This window comes from Hippopotamus amphibius, chromosome 3 (genome assembly GCF_030028045.1).
Source record: "Hippopotamus amphibius kiboko isolate mHipAmp2 chromosome 3, mHipAmp2.hap2, whole genome shotgun sequence".
In the NCBI taxonomy this organism is placed as follows: domain Eukaryota; kingdom Metazoa; phylum Chordata; class Mammalia; order Artiodactyla; family Hippopotamidae; genus Hippopotamus; species Hippopotamus amphibius.
Genome location: NC_080188.1, coordinates 99,500,454 through 99,522,594, shown reverse-complemented (window position 1 = coordinate 99,522,594; position 22,141 = coordinate 99,500,454). Strand labels below are relative to the sequence as shown.

Here is a 22,141-nt window from a genome sequence, read left to right as displayed (position 1 = left end):
AATTAATCTATGACAAAGGAGGCAATGATATACAATGGAGAAAAGACAGTCTCTTCAATAAGCGGTGCTGGGAAAGATGGACAGCTACATGGAAAAGAATGAAATTAGAACATTCTTTAATATCGTATACAAAAATATACTCAAAATGGATTAAAGACCTAAATGTAAAAGCAGATACTATAAAACTCCTAGAGGAAAACATAGGCAGAATACTCTTTGACATAAATTGCAGCAATATTTTTTTGGATCCATCTCCTAAAGTAAAGGAAATAAAAGCAAAAATAAACAAATGGGACCTAAATGAACATCAAATCTTTTTCACAGCAAAGGAAACTATTCACAAAATGAAAAGACAACCTCCTGAATGGGAGAAAATATTTGCAAATGATAGGACTGATAAGGGGTTAATATTCAACATATATAAACAGCTCACACAACCCAATATCAAAAAAAAAAAACATTAAAAAATGGGTAAAATAACTGAATAGACATTTTTCCAAAGAGGAAATGCAGATGGCCAACAGGCACATGAAAAGGTGCTCAGCATCACTAATCACCAGGGAAACACAAACCACACCACAGTGAGATGTGACCTCACACCTGTCAGGATGGCTAACATTAAAAAGAACACAGGGGCTTCCCTGGTGGTGCAGTGGTTAAGAATCCGCCTGCCAATTCAGGGGACATGGGTTCGAGCCCTGGTCCAGGAAGATCCCACATGCCGCAGAGCAACTAAGCCCGTGCGCCACAACTATTGAGCCCATGTGCCACAACTACTGAAGCCCACGCACCTAGAGCGCGTGCTCCACAACAAGAGAAGCCAGTGCAATGAGGAGCCCTCACACCACGATGAAGAGTAGCCCCTGCTCACCACAACTAGAGAAAGCCCGTGTGCAGCAACAAAGACCCAACGCAGCCAATAAATAAATTTATTTTTTTTTAAAGTTGAACTTTAAAAAATAAATAAAAATAAAAAGAACACAAATAACAGATGTTGGTGAGAATATGGAGAAGAGGGAAGCCTTGGGCACTGTTGGTGGGAATGTAAATTGGCACAGCCCTTATAGGAAACAGCATGGAGGCGCAAGATGGGGTGAAGCACAAAAGGGTTATTATGGGATGATACAAAATCATCTGTGTGAAACTTTTTTCTTTTGTTAAAAGTTAAACTAATTTACATTTTATTTTTATACAAGTTTAAAGGTTACTTTCCACTTACAGTTGTTGCAAAATATTGACTATATCCCCCATGTTGTACAATACATCTTGGAGCCTACCTTGCACCCCAGATGTGTACCTCCCCCTCCCCAACCCCTACAGTGCCCCTCTGCCCCCACTGGTAACCACTCGTTTGTTCTCTATATCTGTGAGTCTGCTTCCTTTTTGTTATATTCACTAGTTCATTGTATTTTTTTAGATTTTACATATAAGTGATAGCATACAGTGTTCGTCTCTCTCTGATTTATTTCACTTAGCATAACGCCCTCCAAGTCCACTCATGCTTCTGCAAATGGCAAAAATTTGTACCTTTTCATGGCTGAGTAGTATTCCATTATGTACATGTTGGGGGGGGGGGGTACCACATCTTCTTTATCCATTCATCCGTGATGGACACTCAGGTTGCTTCCAGAGCTTGGCTATTGTACACGGTGCTGCTGTGAACACTGGGGTGCGTGTATCTTTTTGAATTAGAGTTCTTGTTTCTGTTGGATGTGTGCCCAGGAGTGGGACTGCTGGGCACACGGTAGTTCCAGTTGTCGTTTTTTTGAGGAGCCTCCACACTGTTCTCTCAGGGGCAGCGCCTGTGACTGCACAGTCGACCTTTGATTCAAATACAGAATTAAAATTTCAGAATTTAAACTGAAGAGTCACCAGAAAGTTACAGCACCGCTCACAGCACCACAAGAGATGTGTCTCCCCACAGGAAAGCCAAGTTCTATGTGGAAGGTTTGGGGATAATCTGAAGAAAGGAAAGCTGACATGCCATTCTCAGAACAGTCCACACGTGCAAGGTTTTAGGAATTATACCATTTCTGGGGAGGAGGGGACATGAGTTACTTGGGAACGTTCTCCAGCCAGTGAACACTGAATGAAAAGATAGAGGAAAATACAATAGCCAGAAACTCTGGTGAGTAATGAGTTCCAATAAAAGGTACAATAGAATCTAAGTAACTGTTGATAATCAGGTGGAAAATTCGAATGTAATTTTGAAGAAAGGATTCCAGAGATAAAGGGGACATGACGTAAGGGCAAAATAATCTAGAAATAAAGTCTTAGAATTTTCAACTACACTTAGGAGGCAAGGAAAGCAAATAAAAGGTCTCACCTCAGGGCTTCCTAGGTGGCGCAGTGGTTGAGGATCCGCCTGCCAATGCAGGGGACACAGGTTCGAACCCTGCTCCAGGAAGATTCCACATGCCGCAGAGCAACTAAGCCCATGAGCCACAACTATTGAGCCCATGTGCTGCAACTACTGAAGCCCACACGCCTGGAGCCCGTGCTCCACAACAAGAGAAGCCACAGCAATGAGGAGCCTGCGCACCACTACGAAGAGTAGCCCCCACTCACCGCAACTAAAAAGCAAGCCTGCGCACAGCAAAAAAGACCCAACACAGACAATTAAATAAATAAATAAATAAATTTATTAAAAAAAAAAAGTCTCACCTCACTAGGGAACACGGTCATTGTTTATTTGATGATGTTGAAAGAAAATGTTGTTTAACATATTTTGGCCAAGAATTCAAATTGGCGGGGAAAAGAATTCAAATAGGGTTGGGATTGCCATATACACACTACTAATAAGAAAAAAAATACCAAATTGTACATTCTAAATATATGCAGTTTATTGTATATTAACTGTATCTCAATAAAAGTTCTTAAAAATAAATAAGTATATGCAGTTTGTATGTTAAAAAAAGAGAGAATTCAAATAGAATTCTAGAAAGGCTGGCCGTAAAGTTAGTCCACAAATCGCAAAGGGCTGAAGCCGTGTAGGGCCCAATCTCCACCGTGGAAATGAACCAGAAACCAGTGACAGAAAGGCAACTATGAGTTTTCCTAATGGTTACAAGCACTTTGACTCAGCATCTTATTGTGGCCAGAGAATGAGAATGAGGTGAAAGTATCACATGAAAATAAGCAAGTTGGGACCTCTCTGGTGGCGCAGTGGATAAGACTCATTTCTCCCAATGCAGGGGGCGTGGGTTCAATCCCTGCTCAGGGAACTAGATCCCACATGCAAGCCACAACTAAGAGTTTGTATGCCACAACTAAGAGTTCACATGTCACAACAAAGACCCAGCGCAAATAAATATTATTTCAAAAACAGGAAAAGAGGCGAGTTACACAAGATGTGCAGTATGGTCCCATTTCGGGGCAGGGCGGGGAAATATATACATCTTTAAACCACTAACTGTGGTTAATTACCTCTTCCGCTTCGACAAGGGGAAGGGAGAAAGCAAGACGTTCACTCTTTCCTCTGTATGGTTTTCACATGTTACACTGAGTTCACAGTTTACCTCCGTAGTTGTAAAGGACTCGTATCTTTTTTCATATGACCCAATTAAAATACACATCTATAGAACCTCCAGACACACACATACTTATGCATTGAAGATGCCAGAATCAGACAGATCCCAACGGCCACCGAATGACTCCCCGTTTCATTATGTAACATTTTTCTCCTTCATCATCAACCCCAATTCCATCACCACCCCCCCCCATGGCAGGCACCCAGACTGTGCACATCTTTTCAGTCCATCTTCCATAAGTTTATATACGTGTGTACGGTCATGACAAGTAAGTAGTATTTTTTCAGTGTGTACCTTTATAAAGCTTGTTCTGTTTCTCGCTTTTTAAAAGCAAATCTGGGGAATTCCCTGGCAGTCCAGTGGTTAGGACTCTGCACTTTCACTGCTGGGGCCCAGGTTCACTCCCAGTCAGGGAACTAAGATCCCAAAGCCGTGTGGCATGGCCAGAAAAAAGGAAAACAGAGCAAACCTGGTGTTTCTGAGATTCTTTGCATTGGTACATGAAAACACAGGGTGTGATTTCTGGCCACTAAAGAGTGTTCCCCGTTGCACTGGTACCCCGTTGCAGGCATCCATCCCACTCTGGGAGGGGGACTCTCTGCAACACAGAAAACACCGTGATTAACACCCTTGACCTTAGCGTCTGCCTGAGTGCTTCCCAGGGTGTGTGCCCAGGTGGTGGAGCCCGCCTCGTCGAGGGTATGCAAACACCCAGTCTCGCTAAATACCGCCAGGTTGCCTTCATCAGGGCTGCAAGAGTGTTCCCTCTCTCCAACAATAAAGGGATGTTTTGTTCCAATTTGCTTTACTCTGATTAAAAAGCAGGCAAAGATCTCCTCATGTGCTTGTGAGTCACATGTAGGTGGCCTGCTCCCGTTCTTTGGCCATTTCCCACTGGGTTTCCTGTTCTTTTCCTGTTGACTTGCAATGGTCCCAAGTATAGCCTAGACATTAACCCTTCAGTGGTTATAAACACAGCAAATATCTTCGCCCAGATACACGACCATCCTTGGATGCTGTTCTGCAGTGACCTCCACGGAGCTGACACGCATCTGTGGTTTTGATGTGGTTAAGTCCAGCCTTTTCCCCACGATTATTTATGCTCTGGGATCATATTTAAGAATTCCTTTCCTACCCCTAAGAGGATAAACATGACCTCCGATGTTATCTTCTACTCTGTTTTTATGTTTTCCCTTTCACTTTTACACATACTTTTTAGATCTTCAATCCACCTGGATTTAGGGGGTGCGAGGCAAGTATCTGATTTTAATTTCCTGTATGGAGTGAGCCATTGTCCATGTTCAATTTATCAAAAATTAAGGTTCCTGTGCTCGCTTCGGCAGCACATATACTAAAATTGGAACGATACAGAGAAGATTAGCATGGCCCCTGCACAAGGATGACACGCAAATTTGTGAAGAGTTCCATATTTTTAATGATTATTGCAGCACTATTTGCAATAGCCAGAACATGGAAGCAACCTAAATGCCCATCAACAAATGAATGCATAAAGAAGATGTGGCATATATATACAATGCAATATTACTCAGCTATAAAAAGGAATGAGATGGAGCTATATGTCATGAGGTGGATAGAACTATAGTCTGTCATACAGAGTGAAGTAAGTCAGAAAGAGAAAGACAAATATTGTATGCTAACTCATATATACGGAATCTAAAAACGGTACTGATGAACTCAGTGACAAGACAAGAATAAGGACACAGATGCAGAGAATGGATTGGAGATCTCGAGGTTTGGGGGGGCGGGGGGTGAAGGGGAAGCTGAGACGAAGTGAGAGAGTAGCATAGACATATATATACTACCAACTGTAAAATAGATAGCCAGTGGGAAGTTGCTATATAACAAAGGGAGTTCAGCTCGATGATGGGTGATGCATTGGATGACTAGGACAGGGAGGGTAGGGGGGAGTCAAGGGAGGGGATACGGGGATATGTGTATAAATACAGATGATTGACCTTGGTGTACCTCAAAAACTGGTACAAGAGTGTAAAGCAATTATATTCCAATAAGTAAATAAATAAATAAATAAATAAATAAAAATAATAATAAAAAAAATTAAGGTTCCCAATGCACTGCCTCTTCTGTGCTCCTATTCTGTCCCTTCATCTATTTATCTGTTTTGGTGCCAGTAGCAAACTCGCAAACTTTTAGTAGCGAAGAGTTAACTGAGTGGCCTACCAGAGGGTCCCCCACTGCCCATTACTCATAATTGCCTCAGTTATTCATTAACTTTACATGTAAGTTTTACATCTATGGAGAAATTCTAAAATTAAATCCTTCTGGGATTTCTATTGGAATTGAACTTAATATAGAGAGTAATATGGGGAAATTAACATTTTGTAATGTTAACTCCTGCCACCCAAGAACATGGTATATTTCTCCATTTATTCAGTTCTTCTAAGCTCTTTTAAAAAAAAAAGATGTTTATACTTTCCCCTTAGAGGTCTCAGGCATTCTTTATAGATTAATTCTTAGATACATAAGATTTTGCTGGTATTTTAAACAATGGCTTACTTTCCACTACATTTTCTAATTATTTATGCCCAAAAGGAATGCTCTATTTCTGTTAATCTGGAAACCTTGAAAATGTGAATTTGACTTTGCTATCTGTCGGTGCACTGAGGTTTTGATATAAATTATCCTATTCTCCTCAAGAGTATAATGATTCTCTCTCCTCCACATCCTGAGCTGACAGCAGCTGGCCCTGTCTTGCCGCCAGGCTTCCAGAGAGGGTTTCTAGCGTCTGCCCTGAGTGTCATGTTTGCTGCAAGCTGCCGGTGGACAGGCTTTATCTGGTAAAGGAGTCTTCTATTTTCTTAGTTTTCTTTTTTTTTATTACATTTTTTTATTTTTATTTTTTTTTATTTTTTATTTTTATTTTTTATTTTTTTTATTTTTTTATCTTTATTTTTTGGGGGCTTTTCTTAGTTTTCTAAGAGCAGTTCTCACAGATATTTGCCTCTGATCTTTCCAGCCCTCAGAGGGACCAGAATTGCCTTGAAGATCTGGACACTGGGTCACCAAGCCCTGGTCCAGGCCCGGCAGGTCCCCAAGGCACTCCCGTCCCTTCACTTTCCTCACCTCTGAAGAATCCATTGCTCGACCATGGTCCCTGACAGCTTGATCTGCGCAGCTGCTCCAAGTACCAGTGCCTTCAAAATCTCCTCTGGCCAACGCACGACCAGCCTCCTGTTGGAGCAGGAGGGGCCCCAGGCCCCTGCAGGGGACCGATTTGGACAACCTGCCCCTCCTGCTCCTGCTCAGCCCTCCAGACTCCTCCCCGCCCCTCTGGGAGTCCCCTTCTCCCTACAACCTGGGGGTGGGGGAGGGAGTAGGAAACGACCCAACGACAAGTGCCCACTGCCCCCCTCCGCCCCCACCTAGGAGCATCCTTTTCTTCCCATCTCCTCTCTATGCAGCCACCAGAGTGAGCAGTTATAAATTCTTGCAGGGAGTAAGACATTCTCCAAGGTCAAGATCAACGAGGAAGTGAAAGCAGACAGATGACCAAGGTGGCAGCTTCTGCTGAGAGAAGGGTGCGGGGGCCGGGCGGGGGGGGGGGGGGGGGGCGGGAATCCTTGGTCGAACTTGGACCCACCCCACACGAAGCTGGACAGGGATGGGGACTGTCCCCCTGCACAAACCCGGACCTTCACTCACGGGTACTAAAAACAAGGCAACAGGCCCCAAATCGAGCTGCTTATGCTACCCCCTTGTCACCAAACCAAGACAAGACTTAATTACAGTTTCAGCTTCTCCCAGAAATGGAATCTTAAACCAGTCCATCAGGAACGGCCTGGTCAGCGCTGCTGAGGTCATCTGCCTCGCAGACACCTGCTAGCCCCTGAAGGGAAGTGACCTTGACACACCCGACCCACTCCTTGCTGCTACAAATGGCCTCGTCCCACTGCCTTCAGCATAGAAAAGTCTTTCACTCTGTGCAGCTCCTGGGAGCTCCTCTGTCTGCTGGAGGGGATGCCGCCTGATTCGTGAGCTGCTGAATAAAGCAAAGAAGGTCCTTAAAACGCAGTTGGATTTGTTTTTAACACAGGGAAAAAGTAGGCCAGAAAAAACCCAACACTGGCAAAGGCAGCTAATGAGGAAACAGCCCAGCACTCGGGGAGACAGAGGCCTGCCCTCACCTGGGGCGCATGGCGGTACCCCTGTGGGGTCACGGGGCCTCCAGAAGTGGCCCCATGTCGGGAAGTAAGAGAAGGTCTCTGGAAGAATCCGCCCCCAGCTCCGCTTCACAGGACGATCCCCAGGGGTTAAGCACAGATGAACCTGCGGTCACAACCCAAAATTAGGAACCATTGGAAAAAACAAACCACATGGGCCGGATGTTGTATCAGCCAAAACAGCAAGCAGAAGACTGAGAACCCTGGAAGCTCAAAGACAGGACTTGTTGGCGGAAGAACAGAACGCACCTGCGATATCTGAGCATTAAACATTGGAAAGGTATCAAAACAGTTCCAACCTGGCCAGGTATCTTTGGGAAAAGACAAAGTAGAACTGACAATTAACACTCCATGGAGCCTCCACTGAGCTGCAGCCAAAGGGGAAGCTGCGTCCAGTGCAAAGGCCCAGAAAGTCGCTCAGGAGACAAAAGACAGTAACTGAGAAAGTCACCTGGGTTACACGGGGACAGGCCGGCAGACCCTCAGAGCCATACAACCAGCGCTTCTACTCCCAGCACATCTACCCAAGGGACTTGAGAACACACATCTACCTTGAATGCAAATGTGCGGTGGTACCCAAAACAGCCCCAAACTGGAAGCAACCCACATATCCATCCACGGATGGAGAGGTAAACCTAAGGTGGTCTTTCCACAGATGGAATATCACTTGGCAAAAAGGAGTGAAGTATTTTTTTAATTAATTAATTTACTTATGTATCTATTGGCTGCATTGGGTCTTCGTTGCTGCACTCAGGCTTTCTCTAGTTGTGGTAAGCGAGGGATGCTCTTTGTTGCAGCGCACAGGCTTCTCATTGCAATGGCTTCTCTTCTTGCGGAGCACAGGCTCTAGGCAAGCAGGCTTCAGTAGTTGTGGCTCACGGGCTCTGGAGCGCAGGCTCAGTAGTTGTGGTGCACGGACTTAGTTGCTCCGCGGCATGTGGAATCTTCCCGGACCAGGGATTGAACCCGTGTCCCCTGCATTGGCAGGAGGATTCTTAACCAGTGCGCCACCAGGGACGTCCAGAGGAGTGAAGTACCGATGAAGTATTGACGTGTTGACAACATGGAGGAGCTCAAATACAACGTGCAGAGGGAAAGAAGCCAGTCACAGAAGACCTCACAGTGTGTGGTTCCATTTACATGAAATGTCCAGAGCAGGCACATCTAGAGGCAGGAAAGCAGCCCAGGAGGGGGGCTGGGGGAGGGGGGAGGGTTGGGGGTAACAGGGAGTGCCTGTGGTGGGTATGCGGTTTCTTTTGGGGGTGACGGAAATGTCCTCAATCTGACTGTGGTGACGGTGGCACGCCATCACCATTGAATCGTATGCTTTATTACTTCTTTTTCTTTTTTTAAGCCACACGGCTTGCGGGATCTTAGTTCCCCACCCAGGGATGGCAGCCAGGCCCTCAGCAGTGAAATCGCCAAGTCCTAACCACTGGACCGCCAGGGAATTCCCTGAGCTGTGTGCTTTAAATGGGTGAACTGTATGATACGTGAATTTTATATCAGTAAAGCTGGTTTTCTTTAAGTCACAGGGGGACAGAACAGCAAGTTTGACATTTGTCCAATTAGAGATTAGACAGACCGAGGAGAGGCCATTCCCCAAGAGAATCTCCCAAAATGTTGAAAAACAAGAATCCTGAGATCCGTGAAGCACACTGCACGTAAAGCAGATTAAACAATCAAACCCTCAGCAAACTTAAATTGGACACAGAAAGGCAGGTGCCTGTAGAGGAGGGGCAAACGTGTGGACTCCAGCAGCAGCAGCAAGAACTCTAGGTTGGCGTCTTTAAAGCACTGAGAAAAATAACTGCCAACCTGCAATTTTGTCCCCGTGAAAACAGTACCCAGGAGTAAGGGGGAAATCTGGCCACTTCCACGGAAAACAGCATCTGTGAAGAGATGCTTGGGGAGGGAGCTTGCTGAGGACAGGTTTCGGGAAGGAGGAAGTGAAAGGAGGAAGGACTCAGGTGTAAGAAAGAGTAGTGAGCAGAGCCACTAGCGAACACGTGGGTGAGTTTAATCAAACACTGACTGTAAAAATAAACAATATGCCACGAGGCAACAGGAAAACAGGCGGCACCCAGACGCTGGAAACACACCCACGCTGGACAAGAAGGGGGAGCAGGGGCGGAGTTTCCTGAGCTCCTCGCACTGTACTTGGAGGCAGGCACAGGGTCAATCACATTTAGACAATGTGTTGTTTAAAATACTTATGAAATGGGACTTCCCTGGTGGTCCGATGGTTAAGACTTCACCTTCCGGGACTTCCTAGGTGGCGCAGTGGTTAAGAATCCGCCTGCCAATGCAGGGCACACGGGTTCAATCCCTGCCCCAGGAAGATACCACATGCCAAGGAGCAACAAGCCCGTGAGCCACAACTATTGAGCCCACGTGCCGCAACTACTGAAGCCCGCGTGCCTAGAGCCCATACACTGCAACAAAGAGTAGCCCCCGCCCCCACTCGCCATAACTAGAGAAAGCCCATGTGCAGCAATAAAGACCCAACACAGCCAGTTAATTAATTTATTTATTTAATTATTTATTTATCTAATAAATAAATAAAATAATGTTTTGCCCGAAATGCTTGTTCCAGAAAAAGAAAGATTGGAGATTAATGAGCAAAGTATTCATATGAGAAAGCAGACAAACAGCAGAAAAAAATAATAGAGTAGAAGGAAATAAATAAAGGTGAGAGCAAAAATAGAGAAAACAAGCTCTTTCAATTTTTCAAATGTGTATTATAAAGCAATATAAAATAGCATTACAGTTTTTTAAAGAAGAAAAAATCGATTATGTCAATTTTTAAATATCTCCCTGTATGTGGGTGTGTGTGGGAGTCCATCTGTAGATATAAATATATCTTATATATTGGCATCACAGATACATATAGTTTAGAATCTTGCTGTAGGTCACTTACCTGTGCATTTCCCATGGTGTTTCATGATTATCAGTATTATACATATACTTTTAGAATTTAAGGGGTTCTTTTTATTATTGAAGTATAGTTGATTTACAATACTGTGTTAGTTTCAGATATACAGCAAAGTGATTCAGTTATATATATATATATATATAACTAATATATATATATATATTCTATTCTTTTTCAGATTCTTTTCCCTTGTAGGTTATTACAAAATATTGAGCATAGTTCCCTGTGCTATACAGCAGGTCCTTGTTGGTTACCTATTTTAATTTTTAAAAAATTTTAAACATACAATAAAGAAGATAAACAAAACCAGACGCTGGTCTTTGCAAAGACTAAGAAAATTGCCAACACCTGGCAAAACTGACCAGGGAAACAGCAGGGAAGGAGTAGGCGGGTACAGACTGAAGTAGAAGCACAAGTGGGGCAGCTACAGACGGAGCAGCCTTGGGACATGGGAGGCGCCGCAGAAACGTGCATGCGGATAAATCTCAAACACTCGGATCAAGTGACAGTCCCGTCTGAAGAAGAAACGGAAGTGGGGAAAGCGGGCAGCGTTGGGGGGATGAATTGGGAGATTGGGATTGCCATCCATACATTACTAATAAAAAAAAATACCAAATTGTACACACTAAATATATGCAGTTTATTGTATGTTAACTGTATCTCAATAAAAATTCCTAAAAAAAAAAAAAAAAAAAAAGAGGGAGCATAAAGGGGAAAAAAAAAAAAAGAAGAAAGAGAATCAGGCCAGGGATATCCCAGCCACATAAACTGCATGAGTAAAACCTCCCCCTCCCTGTGCTCACACAAGACCTACATTACTTCACAAGCAGGTTCTATCAAATGACCAAGGCATGAATAATTCCTAAGGTAACTAACTTTTCCAGCAGGTAGAAGGTGTGGGACACACCAGATACCAGAAGAGGGCAAGGGCGTCAGAGAGATGAAAACCGCTGAGCAGGCTTATTTATGAACTAGACACAAAAACTATGTTAGCAGAGAGCCAATCCAATGACAACAGACTATAAAAGTTGTAATAATGCTTAGAGGTGCAAGGACTATTTACATTTTAAATCAATCATAAAATTCACTGTCTTAATCATAGGAGAAACGTATCTAATCATTTCAACGGCTACAGAAAGATTTAGCAACATTCAACATCCACTGAAGACAAAGGGAAAATCATTGGACTAAAAGGAACCTCCCTCAGCCTGACAAAATTTTCTACGAAGAGTTCACAACAAACATTTCATTTAATGGTGAAATGTTAGAAGTATCACCTTGAACTGATGTGAGCAAGGTGACATTACAGCCCAAGGGGAAGACCTGTGATACCTGGCAGGCCAGGTACCCACTTCGAAAAAAATAAAAAAACGGAATCCCTACTTCAAAAAATATCCAAAATTAAATACCAGATAGATTTTTAAAACTCCAAGCTTTCCAACTTAAAAAAATATATAAAGGGGATTACATATTATTAATGATCTTGGGGAAGGGAAGGATTTTCCAAATAAGAAACAAAAATATAAACGCTAAAGAAAAAGACAAATACATTTTACTTTACTACATTCAAATTTTAAAACCTGCTACACCAGAAATCACCAGAAGGGGGAAAAGAGTAAAAAGAAAAGCCACAGGCTGGAAAAAGATCATGGCGATGTTATTGACTGGAATTCAGAAAATTTAATGAACGTCAGGTATCAATCAAAATAATAAGCAGCCTGATTTTAAGTGGGCAAAACCCATGAGGAGGAAATTAACGGAGGAGACTCTGTGCAGCCTCCCAGGTAACCAGGACAACGCGAGATTAAACCACAATCACATGCCCTTTCATCAGCGGGCCATGTGTTTAAGTTGACAGCGACAAGTCTGGGTGAGGGTATGCAGAACCAGACTCTCACACGCCGCGGGCCGGGACTAGGCTTTAGAGGACCACCTGGCCACACCTGCTCAGGGTGAAGCATGTACCAGAGAGCCCCCTGCTAGACCCCCTCCAGCCTGCAGGGAGCTGTGGCCAAGAAAACTGCAGCATGGTTTGGAACAGCCAACAAAAAAGAAACAAAATGTCCATCAACGGGTAAAAGGGATTAAGTCAATGGTTGTAACTCTAGCAATGGATAAATAGAGCTGTGCGCATCACCTGTATTATCTATACACTTCGTAAAGCTAAAATACATCATTTTTTAATCAATGAGGAATGAGCTGGACCCTTGAGGGTCTCCCTCAAGTCTGGCCATAGATTCAATAAGGGGGGTGGGCCCCGATGAGTGACCAGTAACAGTTAATGACACATGGACCTTACCTCAGGGGCTGCTATCCAGAGGAAAACAAGAAGAAGGTCCTAAACACAGCACAAAATGGAACCAGGAGGTGACCACGTGCCAGATCTCACCTGGTCCTGGCAGGTACATAGAGGCTGCTGGCCCAGGAGGCTCCACCCCTGAGCACCCGCCCTCTCTCTCCACCTGCTCCTCTGAGCTGCTCCACCCGCAACCCACCACAACCATGCGCTGCCGGGGCTGTTCCAGAGGCTGTGGCCCCCGCTGCTGTGTACCAGCCTGTTCCCACATCAGCTGTGCCAAAGGGGGCTGTGGCTCATGTGGGGGCTCCAAGTGGGGCTGTGTCCTCATTTGCTGCTCCCAGTCTAGCTGCTGTGTCCCCGTTTGCTGCCAGTACAAGATATGATTTTCGGATTTTGCAGGGACTCTTACCACAGCCAGTGCCACCCCTGGTCAAGAGTCATGGGTTCCAGCCCAGCCATCATGTGCCTTTTCCCGACACCCCTTGAGCCAACTCTCCTTCCACAACCCACTTCCCTGTTTCCCATCCTCCTCCCTTGCCAAGTGTGAACATTTTTCTTTGTCCTCCTGCCAAGAAAGGCTATGGGCGTGTGATGAAAACCAAAGCACACCCCGTCCCTCCACTCAAGCTGTTGCAGACCAGCTGGGCGCCTGCCACACTCACCCAGAGTCTCATGAGGTGAGTAATAAGTGCTGCCCTGCCTTCTTGGGCATCAGTCCTGATATCTGAGCCAATTTGGGGCAGAGGGTTGATCCCGCCCTCTATGGGGCAACCACAAAACAGTGACACCTTCTCTGTGCTCCCACTTATAGAGCTGCAGAGCCAGGATGGAAGAGCGCAGTCTGGTGCTAGCCCACACTCTTAGCCTCTGAAACGTGAAGGTTTGTGATGGTGTGTAAGAACCCATAGGTTAAAAGACATTAGTAAATTTTATACAACCATAATGGAGAACAGTATGGAGGTTCCTTAAAAAACTATAAACAGAACTACCATATGATCCAGCAATCCCACTCCTGGGCATATATCCGGAGAAAACCGCAATTCAAAAAGATACATGCACCTCAGTGTTCACTGTAGCACTATTTACAATAGCCAGGGCGTGGAAGCAACCTAAATGTCCATCAACAGATGAATGGATAAAGAAGATGTGGTACATATATACAATGGACTATTACTCAGCCATAAAGAAGAAAAACATAATACCATTTGCAGCTACATGGATGGACCTAGAGATTATCACACTGAGTGAAAAAAGACAAAGAAAGACAAATATCATATGATATCACTTATATGTAGAATCTAAAAAAATGATACACATGAACTTATTTACAAAACAGAAACAGACTCACAGACTACGAAAACAAACTTATGGTTACCAAAAGGGAAAGGTGGGGGGAAGGATAAATTAGGAGTTTGGGATTAACATATACACACTACTATACATAAAATAGATAATCAGCAAGGGCCTACTATATAGCATAGGGAACTCTACTCAATATTCTGTAATAATACAGAAAAGAATCTGAAAAAGAATGGATATATGTATATGTGTAACTGAATCACCTTGCTCTTCACCTGAAACTAACACAGCATTGTAAATCAACTATACTCCAATATAAAACAAAAATTAAATATAAAAATTTTTAAATAAAAATAGACTAGTAAATTTTGTTTTACAATTTTTAAGCAGAATATATATATATATATTCTCTAATGTCACGTATATATATGACATTAGAGAATTGTGGAAGCAATGAGGTCCAGATGAAAAAATTCTATAAAGAGAAAGCTCTTCTGAGATAAACTGAGCATCGACAGCTGTGTTTTCTTCCTTTGGGGAATTAGCCAGCTCTGCATGTGGGCTGGTCATCAGGTGTGACCCAGCACGAGGGACTCTACTGGGAGAAAGAAAACCAGCAGAGCTGTTGGCAATCGCAAGAGCTGGTGCAGCAAACTGAGACATTTGCTAATTTCTAGGGCTGCAAGAGAGGCTACAAAGCTAAATCTGAAGCTCCTACAGGCAAAGTGAAATCTCTGTAGCCTCTTGGCACAATGTCCTTCTAGGGAAAAAGTGTCCACCTCAGACACAGGGAATACTGCCCCTTAAGACATTTTCCAAATTTTGAAGCTGCATGAGCAGAGAATTAAGAGTTAGGCTTAAAATATTTGAGGAGAAATGAATTTCCCAGTTTTGCAGTGCTGAGGAGACAGAGACTAGCCAGGCTTTTAACCAAAACCCCAGGAGCACCACACCTCCTGCACCTTCGTGCAATAAGCCCAAATCCAGCCCAATCCATAACTGGAGTGAAGTGTCCAGCTTCTCGTCCTACCAGCATAGGTAGGACGAGAAGTGCCCCCTGTTAGAAGATACCAGCTAGAACTTCTGTAGGCTCTAATACAAATATCCGGAGTACCATCAAAAAGTACTAGATACAGAAAGGGGCAGGAAAAGGTAATCAACAACCCAGAGGAGAACTAACATCAGGAGTAGACCCACAGATATCTAAACAGGACTTTAAAAGAACTATTAATATGTTAGAAGAAATAAAGGAAAAACTAAGCCAAATGGGCAAAAAGATGGACTATTGCAACAGAGATTTAGAATATACTTTCTAATATTTAATGGCAGACATTCCAATACTGAAAAATGCAAGATCTGAAATACCTAAAATTTATGACTCTTGGACAAGTTTAACAATAGAAAACAAGTTTAGAGAACACAAAGGTATACAAATAGAAAATATGCTAATTGAAACACAAAGAAAAAATGTTGAAAAGAAAAATAGAGTGGAACGTGAGAAATGCACAACATAGTTTAAGACATATTTCTGGACTCCCAAAAAGAGGAGTGAGGAACAGTGGGACATGGGCTATGTTGGAGAGACAATGGTAAAATATTTTTCTGGAATTAGTGAAAACCATGAGCCCACAGATTTGAGAGGCTTGGCAAACTCAGAGCAGAGTAAATAAATTGAAAATCATGTAGAGGAATCCCAAAGGAAAACTTTCAAACACCAAAGATCAAGAGAAAATTGTGAAAGTAACAGGAGAAAAAGGACACATTATCTTTGAGGGAATAATCATAAAAATGATAACTGACGTTTTTTTAATTCACTTATTTGGCTGCACTGGGTCTTCATTGCTATGCGTGGGCTTTCTCTAGTTGTGGTGAGTGGGGGCTACTCTTCATCATGGTGCGTGGCCTTCTCATCGCAGTGGCTTCTCTTGTGGAGCACAGGCTGTAGGTGCGCAGGCTTCAGCAGTTGTGGTGCATGGGCTCATTAGTTGTGGCTCACAGGCTCTAGAGCGCAGGCTCAGTACTTGTGACAGATGGGCTTAGTTGCCCTGTGGCATGTGGCATCTTCCCAGACCAGGGCTTGAACCTGTGTCCCCTGCATTGGCAGGTGGGTTCTTAACCACTGCACCACCAGGGAAGCCCCAATAATTGACTTTGAAACAGAAATGATGGGATCCAGAGGACTTCCCAGGGGTCCAGTGGTTAGGACTCTGCACTTCCACTGTAGAGGGCATAGGTTGGATCCCTGATCAGAGAACTAAGACTCCGCATGCCATGTGGCACACACCCCCCGCCAAAACCAGACAGGATCCAGAAGACAATGTAATGACATTTTACAGTGCTGAAAGAAAAAAAAAAAGAAAACTACCAACTTGGAACTTTATACCTGATGAAAATAATCTTCAAAATGTAAGTGGAATACCATTGTTTTCAGCTGAAAGATGTTATCACCAAATGACCTACACCACAAGAAACACTAAAGTACTTCGAACTGAAGGAAAATAACTCCGTGTGGGAATATGGAGCATCAGGAATGAGTAAAGGACACCGGAAAGGGTAAATGTGTCAGCAAGTACACAAGAAAATTAATTTTTATTTATTTTTTAATTTAATTTAATTAATTTATTTATTTTTGTTTGCACTGGGCTTTCATTGCTGCAAGTGGGCTTTCTCTTGTTGTGGCAAACAAGGGCTACTCTTCGTTGCGATGAGCAGGCTTCTCAGTGTGGTAGCTCCTCTTATTGTGGAGCACAGGCTCTAGGCATGTGGGCAGCACATGGGCTCAGTAGTTGTGGTGCCCAGGCTTACTTGCTCCGAGGCATGTGGGATCTTCCTGGACCAGGAATCAAACCCGTGTCCCCTGCATTGAGAGGTGGATTCTTAACCACTGCATCACCAGGGAAGTCCAAGGAAATTAACTCTTTTAAACAATATATAAATGTCCTATAAGATTTTTTAACATTTGCAGAAGTAAAATATAGGAGGATAAATGGAATTAGAGTTGTGAGGTTCTTGCCTTGTTCAGGAAGTCATGAGACTTCAAGAATGTAAAACTTAATTTCTAGGATAACCACTAAAGAATAATATGTGAACACACAATTCAAAAGCTAATAGAAGAGATAAATTTAATTTAAAATATTTGATGACTCCAAAAGAAGGCAAAAAAGAAGGAAGAAAGGAACAAAGAAGAGATGAAATAGGAAATAAAAAGCGATTTAAGCCCAACAATATCAGCAATTACAGTAGATGCAAATAATCTAAATACTCCAATAAAAGTCAAATGTCAGATTGGAAAATTAAAAGAAAATTCAACAACATGCTACTTACAATAGACACCCTTTAAGTATTGGAACCCAGAAAGGTAGAAACCAAAAAAGATGAGAGAAGGATATAGCATGTAAACACTAATTTTATAGAAAACTAGTGTAGCTATATTAACATCAGATGAGGTAGACTTTAACACAAAACTATTACCAGAAATAACAAAGAATGTTTCATGATGCTAAAAGTCAATGATACCAAAAAGAAAACAATTCTAAATTTCTATGAACCAAATAACAGCACTTCAAAACATATAAAGCCAATGTTAACAAAACTAAAAGAAGAAATATACAAACCCACAAATAGAATTGAGAATTTTAATTTTTATATCAGTAACTGATACAACAAAGAGATAAAAGAAATCAATAAGGATATAGGAGATCTGAACAATGTGATAAGCCAACTTGACCCAATTGACATATATTGAAATCTTACAGAGCATGTTCTTTGACAGAGAAGAGTCACACGTGTACTTAATAAGAGAAAGATATCTTGCAACTGCCCTCGTGGCTCAGTGGTTAAGGAACTGCCTGCCAGTGCAGGGGACACGGGTTTGATCCCTGGTCCAGGAAGATTCCACATGCTGCAGAGCAACTAAGCCCCTGTGCCACAACTGCAGAAGGCTGTGTGCCTAAAGCCCGAGCCCTGCAAGAAGAGAAGCCCCTGCAATGAGAAGCCCACGCACTGCAAGGAAGAGTAGCCCACGCACTGCAAGGAAGAGTAGCCCTCGCTTGCCGCAACTAGAGAAAGCCTGTGCACAGCAACGAAGACCCAACACAGCCAATAAAATTAATTTTAAAAAAAGAAAGAAAATAATCTCCAATGTGTTAGTAAAAGCATATAGCAGGAGGACTACCCTGGCAGTCCAGGGGTTAAGACTCTGCGCATCCACTGAAAAAATCTAATGCATAAAAATGGAGAATTGGTTCCAGGATCACCGCACACCCACAGAAGACAACACCACAGGGACATTTACAATCAGGCTGTGGGAAGCGGGAACGTGGATGAGCCTCAAAAGTGCCTCCTTGAGTGAGAAAAGGCTAACACAAAAGCATGCCCACCGCCTGTGGCTATGAAGTTTGAGAACAGGCAGCATGAACTGATGGGGATGGTCAGGAGGTGAGGGGCCAACTGCAGGGATGGGTCGCGAGGGAACTTTCTAGGACGGGTGGTCATGGGCGGGGATAAAGCTGTCAAAACCTGAGATGCGCGTCTCATTACCTACGCCTTGACTTTAAAATAGTCAGGTTATGGGACACTTAACGCCACGGGTACAGGTTGACTATACGTCATTTGTTGAAACACTGAAAAAGTGAACCCCGCTTTTCCTGTGGGGGGGTGGGCAGGGGGAAGAAGCTTCAAGAAGCGCCCCGGTGGGAGGGGTCCCCGGCGAGGCGGGCCGCGGGCACGGGCGCAGGCGGCAGGCAGGGGGCGCGGGGCCCGGAGGTGGGGGGAAGGGGGGCCGGGGGGAGGAGGGGTTCGGGGAGGGGGAGGGGCCGGGGGCGCAGGGCCCTCGCGGGCTGCCTGCTGCAAGCGCGCAGGGCGCGCAGGGCCCTGCCCTACCCGACCCCTCCCTGGCCGCGCGCAGAGCCCTGCTTCCCCCTGGGGATCCCTAGGCGGCGTCTGCACGCGCGGGCCGCCGCGGCCGCGATCTTTTGCCGGGCTTGGACCTTGACCCGCCTGGCAAGGGCGGCCCCAGCCCGAGGCCAGGCCCCGCTGGGGAGCCGGAACCCCCGCGAGGCGTCCCTGCAGCGCGCGGCCAGCTTCCCAAGCCGCCCTTGCCCCTCCACAGCCGCGCCCCGCGGAGATGCTGGCCGCCCCGCGCCGAGCTGGCCGGGTCTGGGGGCGTGAGCGGCAGGGACCACCGCCCAGGCAAGGCGTCCAGACCGCCGGTTCCCCCCACCCCTGCCCGGGGGCGAAGGGGGAGGGCGTAGAGTGTAGCCCCGGGCTGCAGAGCACCCAGGACCAGAGCTGGTGGCCTTGGAAGTCACTGTCCTCTCCAGAGTGGGTACCGCCCTTTACCCCACCTCACTGCCCCATCGTTGCAGAACCCAAGGTTTTAAATGCTCATTTGCATGAGAAATGACCCCTAGCATTATAAAATAATCCTGGCCTGGGAATTCCCTGACGGTCCAGTGGTTAGGACTCCTTGCTTTCACTGCCAAGAATGCAGCTTCAGTCCCTGGTGGAAGGAACTAAGATCGCGCGGGGAGGTGCGGCCAATAAAATAAAATAAAAATGAAATAATCCTGGCCCACACACACTCCCCTGGCCAGGCACAGCAGGGAGAAGCTGCACACCAGCGCCACCCTCCCAGAAGGGGCACTAGGACACCATCCCCTCCCCTCAATTTACTGCCTCCTGCTCAGGCGTAGAGCCAGGAGCTGCCCCGGGACCACGTACAGGTGCTGCCTACATCTGGGCTGGGCAGAAGTGCTGCCCACTTGGACAGTCCTCCTTCCTTCTTCCCGCTGGGCTTCTCCTGGGCCTGGCCCAGGGAGCAAGCCGAGCTAGGCATCCTCCCATCCCAGGCGACAGCTCCTCCATGCTCCCACTCCTGCGGGTCCCAGGCCCTTTGGGGTCTGTCCATGCTTCCCCAAGGGCCTCAGGTACCGGCTCAGGCCACCAGGCTAGCTGGGGGGCTCAGCCTGAATCCTCCTACCCCCTCCCAGTACCCAGCCTCCCCCATTTTTCAGACACGGAGGGAGCCCAAATGCAGCAGGGCCCCCGCCACCCCCTCCCCCACACTCCGGCGCGGACCTGACCTGGCCACGCATCCGGGCTGGGCATCGTCCCGAACTCAGGGTCCACCTCCAGCTAGGGCTTCTCTCCTCAGCTGGACCTTTCTCCTTTGGGGCCCACCTGGGGCAGGGAAAGAGGGAGGACCCGATCTCAGCCCCACCCCCAAATAGCCGCTGGGTTATCAGCGCTTCCTTCCGAGACAGCGCCCCAACCCCACCCCCCAGGATGTTTGTTATCCTAAGTGCTGGCTCTGAGCCAGGAACACTTCCTCTCGCCCCCCACACACCCCATATACTCACGACTACCTGGGCACTCCTCAGGCTAGCAAGGGAGGGGCCCCAAGCACGTACTAAGCACCTACTGTGTGCAAAGCTCTGAGGCCAGAGATCAGGAGAACTGAGCATGGCAAAGCCAAGGGCCTCTCTGGAGCCTTGCCCACCACCCACCTGCTGCCCGTCCCCAGTCTCCCTCAGAGCTCTGGGGTCCTGAGTGCCCACTTGTCCCAGGAGAGTGCAGGAAGCAGTCCCCTGCAACGTCTTTTGTGACCCTTCATTCAAACAGCCCCGGCTGAGGGCCGCCTCTCACATCCCTCCCTCCATGGGAAGGGCGCTGCACTCCCTGGGGCGGGGGGGGGGGGGTCAAAGCCTCTCTCAGAGCCCTGGGGTGGCCCCCAGAGACCTGCCATGGGGGCTCCAGGCTGGTGCAGGAACTGCCCTGGCTCTCCACCGGGCAGCCCTGGGGGAGGGGTTTTTTAGGAATGCTTAGACCGTCTTGTCACACCTCCCTCCCCCAAAGTAATTACCTTCAAAGACTCCCAGGGCTCCTTGGCACCCTGGGCAGGGGTCTTTGTCCCCTTTCTCAGAGCTGAGACCCCAGCGTCCGGTACAGGCGCTCAGTATACATTTGGCCCATCACAAATGAATGACAGCATGTCCCCTCCCGCCTCACCCCCCCTTGCCCTCAGCTGCTCCAGCCCTCGGTGGTGGAGGGAGAAGGCCTTTCCAGCCCGGGGTGGTCCTCCTTGGCCTCCAGTCACTACTCGCATGTCCCACCCTGGGGTGGCCTCCCGGGCGCCCACCCGCTGCAGGGTGTTTCCGCCCCACACCTGCCCAAGGTGCAATTACCTATGTTTGTTCTCGCTTTGGACAACCAGCGTCCAAGCGGCCGAGGGGTTGCGGTCCCACCACGGCCGGCTAGGGTTGGGGGCACCAGTCAGGGCGGGTCCCCGGGAGCGCCGCTTAGGGGCCGCTTTTCGCTGGAAGCCACAAAGGCTGGAGGTCATCGGTGGGGCTGGGGGGTAGACAGCGCTGCACTGTGGACGGCCCCCCCACACACACACACACCCCAGAGTTCTTGAGACATGTGACCTTAGGCCAAGCTCGCCTCGGAGCTTCTCATTTCCTCCCAAGTAAAACGCACACCCAAGTTCCCACCTCCAGGGGCCGTGCAGAGGGACGCGCGGCGGCCGCAGGTAAAGCGCCGCGCGGGGAGGGCTGGCCAGGGCTCTCCCCGCTGCAGGCCCCGCACGAACAAAGGCTGCGGGAGGCGGGGGCGCCGGCTCTGGCCGGGCAGGCGGGGAGAGGACCCTTGCGCTCGGGACCCGGGCAGCTGGTCCCTCCGCGGGTGTGTGCGCGACGAAACTGGGGGGGGAGAGGGAGGGGGGTCCCCGGGTGGGGCCGAGCGCTGGGGCCCGGAGGACTTCCTGGAGGTGGGATCCGGCGCGGGATCGGACGCCGCGCGGCCCCTTTAAGAGCCGATGCCGGGGTGGGGGGTGAGGGCGGAGGGCGCCGGGCGGCAGAGCTGAGCCCGGCCCCCCGCC

At 46.8% G+C, this 22,141-nt stretch overlaps 1 non-coding gene across 1 annotated transcript; it reads left to right on the top strand.

The window, feature by feature from the left end:
* The first annotated feature begins 4,857 nt into the window (after positions 1 to 4,857).
* On the top strand, positions 4,858 to 4,964 carry LOC130850664 (U6 spliceosomal RNA). The gene has a single exon (XR_009053008.1). It is a non-coding gene; the product is annotated as a U6 spliceosomal RNA (small nuclear RNA).
* Positions 4,965 to 22,141: the final 17,177 nt, after the last annotated feature.